Source organism: Thermobia domestica, chromosome 2 (genome assembly GCF_964235325.1).
Source record: "Thermobia domestica chromosome 2, izTheDome1.hap1.1, whole genome shotgun sequence".
NCBI lineage: Eukaryota > Metazoa > Arthropoda > Insecta > Zygentoma > Lepismatidae > Thermobia > Thermobia domestica.
In genome coordinates this window covers 269,920,791-269,928,684 of record NC_137455.1, presented here as the reverse complement: position 1 = coordinate 269,928,684, position 7,894 = coordinate 269,920,791, and the positions used below count along the sequence as shown (strand labels likewise).

The 7,894-nt window shown below is 35.3% G+C and overlaps 1 protein-coding gene across 5 annotated transcripts in view; it reads left to right on the top strand.

The window, feature by feature from the left end:
• The first annotated feature begins 615 nt into the window (after window positions 1–615).
• nolo (ADAMTS-like no long nerve cord) overlaps window positions 616–7,894 on the top strand; it is a 1,299,980-nt gene continuing 1,292,701 nt past the window's right edge. For all 5 annotated transcript variants that reach the window (XM_081748697.1, XM_081748696.1, XM_081748695.1 and 2 more), the window contains exon 1: window positions 616–804. The gene's annotated coding sequence lies outside the window, so the exon portion shown is untranslated. The remainder of the gene's footprint in view (window positions 805–7,894) is intronic.

The window sequence follows — 7,894 nt, the reverse complement described above, 5'->3', positions numbered from 1 at the left end:
AATTTCATAAAGACGTAAGTTATAAAACACACACACGAAAAAAACTAACATATTAAAACAATAAGAACTTTGTCAAAGTTGGTGCTCAGTAACATATTACGTCCGTCAGAGCGAAATAGTGAATACGTTTTACCTTTTTCACAAGGATTTTTTTTTTTTTTAAATCTTTCGCAACTTATACTAGATACAACATTCCGCATCGTTATATTGGCTACCTCTGTGAAGTTTGATATTTCGTTCTGTGTCTAGTGACCGAGAAATTCACCACCAGAGCACAAGTGATGGGGGAGGGGTATATACCGCTTCATGTGTGGGGCGGAAAAAATAACATATGTGTTTGTTTATTGATGTTACGTAGGATGTTGTCCTAGTGTTAAAGATTCCTTACAACATTATGGAACAGAATAAAGTAGGTGGGGAAGTTCACAGAAGAGAAGAAAAACTCACGTCAAAACTCTTTAGACCCTCCGCTCCTTAGGTGTGGCGACTCGCATCCGATGCAGAATCCATGTCTAGCGCAGTGTTTCCAAAACTGGTCAGTGAGCCTGCGCTAGATCGATGTTCGTCGGAGTTGTCGCAGTGAGGTTTGGACGTGAGCCATTCGCTGTGGCGATACGGAAACGCCAACTAGTCGCTAAACAGTTCCGTGTGCTTCCTAAAAGCGTCGCTCTCACCCGTAGCGGGAGTTTCGGAGTTGTTGGCACGTCGAAAAGCGCATACACACTGACTGACGACAAATACCGGAACGTGTTTTTACGACGATTGTGGATCCACCAGAATGCTTTACAGGATTGCGTCACGGAGGTAAGATTGACAGCATTATTTTTCATCGAATTATTGCGTTCTTCAACAAATATACACAATTTTATGACATTTAAAGTTTGCCGCTGTGTAATCCCGTAAAAAAAGAAAAGAAAAAAAGAAATGTATAAAATGTTTTCCAGAGATATTGATTACAGATTACATCTTTAAAAAAAAAAAAAAAAAAAAATTGGAAATAAATTTGACATGCCAGAAATCAATGTCCTTCCTATTCAAGTGCGTATCCTTGAGACACAGGCGGGGGTGATCATAATATTGTGTGAGATGATTAGAGGCGTAACCCTCTTTCACTGATACACAAGGAAGGCGCGGCTACTTAGAGGAGAGAAAGAGTACACACAGAATATGGATAAACATAAATGCTATATGAAATTGAAAGTATTGCTACATACGTCGAACTATCAAATATTATATTTTTTTTTCGTCGATTATTGTTATTTTTGGTTGTTTACCACAATAATACAATATTTCCGTCAACTTTTTTTTTTTTTTTTTTTTTTTTTTTTTTTTTTTTTTTTACAAGATTTCAATAATATTAATTAATGTAGTTACACTACTGTTAGAACACTAAAATGGAAATTCAGTTGATGAATTAAGTTTATCCGCAATAAAAATAAATGCGGCTTTCTATTTAAGTCAATTGTACTTAACAAAATTTTCCGTTTATAGTAATTGCATTTTACTATCACGTAATTTTTCAAATGAATCCTGACGAATAAACTGTTGTCATTGTTCAGTAATGGAAGATTAGGAAAAATTGTTTAGAAGAAGGATTTGAATGCTCAAAATTCAACATTTCGTTCAAATTACTCTTCCAGGTTGTTTAACACTTTTTTCGTTTTTAATTGAATTTATACTTCATTTGATTCAATATAAATGTAAAGTATTGATTACTGGCATTGCACAGGAACTTTCTGAATTCGGTATAATATTGATGGCTAAAACCTATGGTTGACGTATACCGCAGAAGACTGACCTATTTTTTTCAATCTTGTTTACGGCCATCATATGTTGACATTAAATGGAGATATTTAAAAGAAACCTTTATTGAAATAAATCAAGAATCCTTTTTTTTTTTAACATACCTTACTCAAATATATTACAAGACGTAAAGAATAGATAGATTGGACTTTATGGCACCAGGGCTGTACGAGGCAATACTTACTGTTTAAAGTAGAAACTGAAGTAAAACTCGCGTATGTATTCGACAAAAGTAGGGGACACGCTGGCTCATTCGTAAAGGACTCATCTCTGGTTCGAGGAGTCTTCGGTTCGATTCGAGGTCATGTGAATATGTGATGGATTTCTTCAAGAGTCTCGCGTTACCTCTTACATACTCATTCCACCAATTCTTTCACATATTCACTTTCATTAATCCTTTACCGTATCCATATCTTTTAGCCTACAGAGGATAAACGTCGGACGTAAAACTTGGCATTTCATTTCTTTTCTGCCGCAATACTCTCAACGGGGATTGAACCCTGGAGCATGCGCACAGAAGACACGTGCGTTAGCCATTTGACTACAAAGAAACACAAGTAAAATGGGATATATATATAATAACCAGAGTATTGGTGTTTCGCTGATGCTAAATATTTAAGCAAACGTATCTTTAATATTCATAGTCCTACATTCGATTTCCGGGGTTTTAAGTTAGTTTTCCTTTCTTTCTTCTTTTATTTATTTATTTATTTATTTATTTTACACAATCGTGAGAGAAATCCGGAAACTACTTGAATTAAGCGATAGCAAATTCCTGTCTAGAAATTAAGAAATAAATACGATTATGTATATATGCTGACCACACATTATCTAACTAAAATTTGTCAGGTAGATGACAATACTTCATGGACGTTAGCACTAAGACATTTCGTTTTTAGATGATTTTTTTCATGAAAATGATAGGAATTTAACAAACATATTCCTTCCGCAGGAATTGCATCCGAGATCTTTCATACAGAAAACACATGGATGCTAATCGTTCCATAACTCACAAGGTACAGCATATCAATTTGCATCACTAATTAAGAATTTATTTTTATTCAAACACTTTTTCTTTGTACGAAAATCTAAGTAAGGTATTATAGAGAAACCTTCTTTCCCGAATAAGAAAAAAAAATTAAAAAATCATAAAACGTAATTCTAACATTGGCTTCCAGTTTCACAAAGATCGTTAAAATTAACATATCGTTAAAAGTTATTTAACATAATGTTTAAAGAACTTGCCGTTGAACCAACGTAGGTTATTATTTACCATATTGAGATCACCCATTTACTTAATGAGTGTTTAAAATTCCATAATTTATTTTACTGGAAAGTTTTGTCAGGAAAATAACAGCGATTCTCTGACAGTAACACTGGCATTGCATCGTTGCCAGGTTACAGCAATCGTATTTCGAGGAATACAGTTAACATTAAGATAACGTTAACTAATTGTCTGTTTCTAATACCTACCATATAACGTGTGTTAAAGATAGGATAGTAATTTAACAATAGTATCACGGCAGCTTGTTAGTGGTTCGTTGTAATTTGTTGACAATTTTATACTGTGTAGGATATTTTGCTATTTATCTATTTGAGGAAAATTAATGAATTTTATGGATTTGCAGTTAGCATTGTTGCTCATATTGAAACAGTTCAAAGAATGCAGACAAACACCTACAGATGTTGTTAAGGCCAGATAAAAATATTTTAAAGTATAGGCTTTATCATTAAGAAATAGCATCAAAAGCTGTTTTACGCAATATTGCAGTTCGTGTCGAGAGAAATTTCGAGTTGTTCCATAATCTTTTCTTAAATTATTCTGAAAGTAAAATAAAATTTAAGACCCGTGATTGGTGGTCTAGTAGCTAGCGGATGTGCTTTTGATCCACGAGGTTCCGGAGTTCGATTCCCAGTGGGAGAGAACCAAATGCACTACTGTAGTTCAGATCTAATTTTAAACTGTATGTTTTGTCTTACATAACAACAATAATGTTACAGGACTTAAATGCAGATTAATCGATCCACACGAAGTTAAGGAAAATATACACCTACTATAATTTGAGTTTCCTAAAGATTAAGTGCTCAAAAATTGCATTGCAAGGTTTTTCTAAACGGTTTTATGAATTAATTAATTATTTAATTTTTTACGGTTTATCCCTTTGGTTTAAAGGGAACGGTGAGAAGTAAATGATAACGATACGAAAGATATAAAAAGCTCTCACCTCTGGTCTAATGGTTTCGTGTAACTTCGCTAATGAAAAGGAACTCTAAACTTCAACAAATCAGGAGGTTCCTCATGGCTAAGCGGTTAGAATATGCACCTTTGGCGTGGGAGACCCGGGTTCGATTCATTGCGGCAAATCATTTGGTTCGGGTTCCACGTTAAGCTGTATGTTTACCTCTTATATAGCCTCTCTGCTGAAAGGGACGCGAAACGAAATAATAAAGAAATAAAATTCAACAGACCAACACAAGGTGAAAATTTGGTGTGTTGAGAGCGGGATTAGAACCTGTGACAGATAGGAATTGGCACGAGAGAAGAATTGAGTCCACTTCTTAAAAAAAAAAAAAAAAAAATCAAAGTCTTGTCTAAAAAATGTAGACTATTTGTTTCTGTTAAAATTCTCTGTTCCGTCTCGAATTTTTTTTCCTGAAAAATATGTCTTGTCTCGTGCTCATATCTAGTGGCAAGCAGATTGTGCACTCACTGTTTTATTTTTATTTATTTATTTGCGTAACTCTTCCTAATTTCCATTGTTGAATTTTCACTGGACTCGAAAGGTACATAAGTACTAAAACGTCGAGGACAATTAAATATCGCCCATGCTTTTCAGAGGAACTCAAACTCTTGATGGGCTTCCGCCACGATCTAAGCCTAACTGCTCACACCGCTCGACTGCAGCATACCAGCCAAATACCTTCTTCAGCAATCTAGCTCTCGACGTAAGAAATAAACTTGATAATAATGACGCATCTTAAGGTACGGTAACTACAAATCAAAATAATTCATTATTGTTTATTTTACGACGTAACGTAACGGACGTAATGTATTCTTGTTCGCCTCAACCGTTGTTTTAACATGACTCGCATCTGCTAAATAATCTTAGTGGGTTGCCGAAAAAAGTAATTATTGTTTATGACGTGACGCTCATTATTGCTGTACCGTGGAAAATTAGCGCCCGTGGTGAGAGTATACGACGGCGCCTTCCCCCTTCCGTACATATGAGTAAGATTGACAGACCAGCCGAGAAGCGCCACCATCGTTGGCGCTAGGGATGCGCACGAGACAAGATTTGTGGCTGTCTCGTCTCGAAAATGTGCTGTAAAAGTGATGTCTCGACTCGAATTTTGTCAGGAAAATCCTGTCTTGACTCATCTCGTGCGCATCTCTAGTTGGCGCGAAGCGTAAGAAAATTTTCAAAAATAAAGCCTGCTTTCCCTTGATTTTGAACAGCTTTTATTATTTTTTCCTTCCATTATATATATATATATATATATATATATATATATATATATATATATATATATATATATATATATATATATATATATATCTTTTCTTTTTCCTCCCGAATTTTACTCCCCCTTATTTTGGCGTACGGGGCCATCGCCCCGCTCGCACCCCATAGGGCACGGTACTGGAAACGGGTGATTAATTGAAGTTAATGATCATGAACGAATTGTTGAAATAAGAATGTGGAAAGAAACGGAAAATTTCCTGAAAACAAACAAACAAACAAAATCCTTGCGAATACCATGTTGTTCAGCACAAACTTACATGTCCTGGGATCATACAAAGATGTATATACTCTACCACTGAGCCACGGTAACTAGTGTTTAAATTGCGAGTTTCCTACAGATAGGAGGCTTTCTGAAGAGCTATCGATTTGAACGAATTTGTGATTTTTCTAGAGCAAGGTTTCTCAAACTGTGGTCCATGGACTAGCTCTTGTATGTCCTCTTAGCTTAAACATTAGTAAAAATAAATAAATAAATAAAATTAAAATAAATTGTGTATGACACACTATAAATAAAAATCCGGAACAGGTATAGATTATTCAGTAAATTGTTTGTTTGATTGACTGAGGTAGATGGAATATATTTTCTATCATTCAGTTATATAAAAGAAAACTGATATGTGTTTTCTTCTATAATTACCATTATAAAAATTAGGGAACTTCAATTAATACTATTTTTAAGATAGTCTACAAGTACATTGGCCCAATGGTATATGTTCAAAATATTTTTTTAAAAAAATAATAAATTTGCTGTCGAATGGGACAAGAGTTGAGTGGTCCATAGAACATTCTGTTGAATAAAAGTTGTCACCATTTGAAAAATGTTTGAAAATGAAATGAAATGTTTAAGTTTTACGTCTTACGGTTATGCCGGCTAGGCTAAGGAGACGGTGACGATGAAAAATAAAAAAAGTGATGGAATGAAGGAAGTGGGAGAAAAATGAAAACCCCATGAAAACCCACACACACGGTTTTTATTCACCAGAAAAGTAATTTGATCCGAGCCGGAATCAAACGCAGGACTGCATGCACTAGAGGTGAACGCTCTACCACTGAGCCACCGCGGCTCTAAAAAAATGTTTGATTAAAGATGTTTTTAGAGTGCTAGGAACATTTTGAAAGCTAACAAGATGTTAGAAACTGCATTATTAACGTAATGTAGGCTGCTTCCGTAACGAGGAATAACCACTAACCAGCAATAATACTTATGCTAGAATACTTATCTCATAGATTGAACACAGAAAATGCATGTAAAAAGTTAAGACGTATTGACACTATGTAAAAATCGGTTTTGTGAAAAATAGTTGCGAAACGTAGATTTTCTCTTCTGTGAGAAGATACAATTAAACCTACTGGATTGGAAGGAAAAGGCTAGAATGAGAGAAATTACCTTATTTCACCACTTTTATTAATAAATGCGCACTGGCCTACAGACATATAGATCTCTTAGAGATTGCAGAGAGACACGATGGTCGGTGGCTCATTGATAGAGCGCTGTTTACCGGTGTAAGGGATTTATGGTTCGATTTCAAACCACGTGACTGTGAGATAGATAACGTAGTTTTTGTGGCTTTTTTAGGAATACTCCCATTTCCTTCCACATTCTCTTTCCACCAATTCTTTCACAATCATTCACTTCCATTGATGATCGGTACTTTTTACCCTGAAGATCATAACCATGGAATGTTAAGTTCAATGCTCTATTTCAGTTGTTAAAAAGATAATGAGAATCTATACACTACTTTGAAACGAAGTTTGTCAAAATGATCGTTGATTTTGCATGACTTTAATGGTCACGGTAAAAATTTCGAAACGAGGTGAATAAAGCTTTCCGAGAATCGAGGCGAGACAAGAGTTCTACAAAAATAGAGGAGACGAGACGATAAAACCTTATTTTATATCTCGTCTCATGGGCAACACTAGAGGATAGTAGTATTTGCGAATCCATCTTACCCAACAACATCTCACATGACATGAGATCGAACCAAAATTTCTTTGCAATTATACATTTACTTACATAGGTAACTGCGAAATGTCATAATTTTATAGAGATCAATTTCTTCGTCAAATTAGGGCCGCAGTTGCTCAGTAGTAGAGCGTTCACCTCTGGTGCATGGAGTCCTTGGTTCAATTCCAGCTTGCGCCAAGTGAGTTTGTGGTGAACACCATGTGTGTGTGGGTTTTCGCGGTGTGGGTGGGTGGGTTTCACCCGTTTCCTCGCACTTTCTTTTATCCATCGTTTTCATTCATTTCTCATCATCACCGTCTCCTTTACCGTAGCCGGCATAATCGTGGGACGTGAAACTTAAAGATTTCGTTTCATTTCATTTCTTCGTCAAGTTATCCAAACCTAATGCGATTCCTTCTATCACCGGCCAAACCTTTAGAGTGGTTATATATTTTCTTATTCATTAGCACAAACAAAGCTGAAAACTTCGTCCATATTCTGCAAATATAATCGTCTTTTCTTTAAATGATTGAAGTACCGCTTGATTTTAATGCTATAGTATACGCTTATACTTTTAAAGGAGTTTTTAAAAATTTCTATTCAAGGCTGATGATATTGCAGG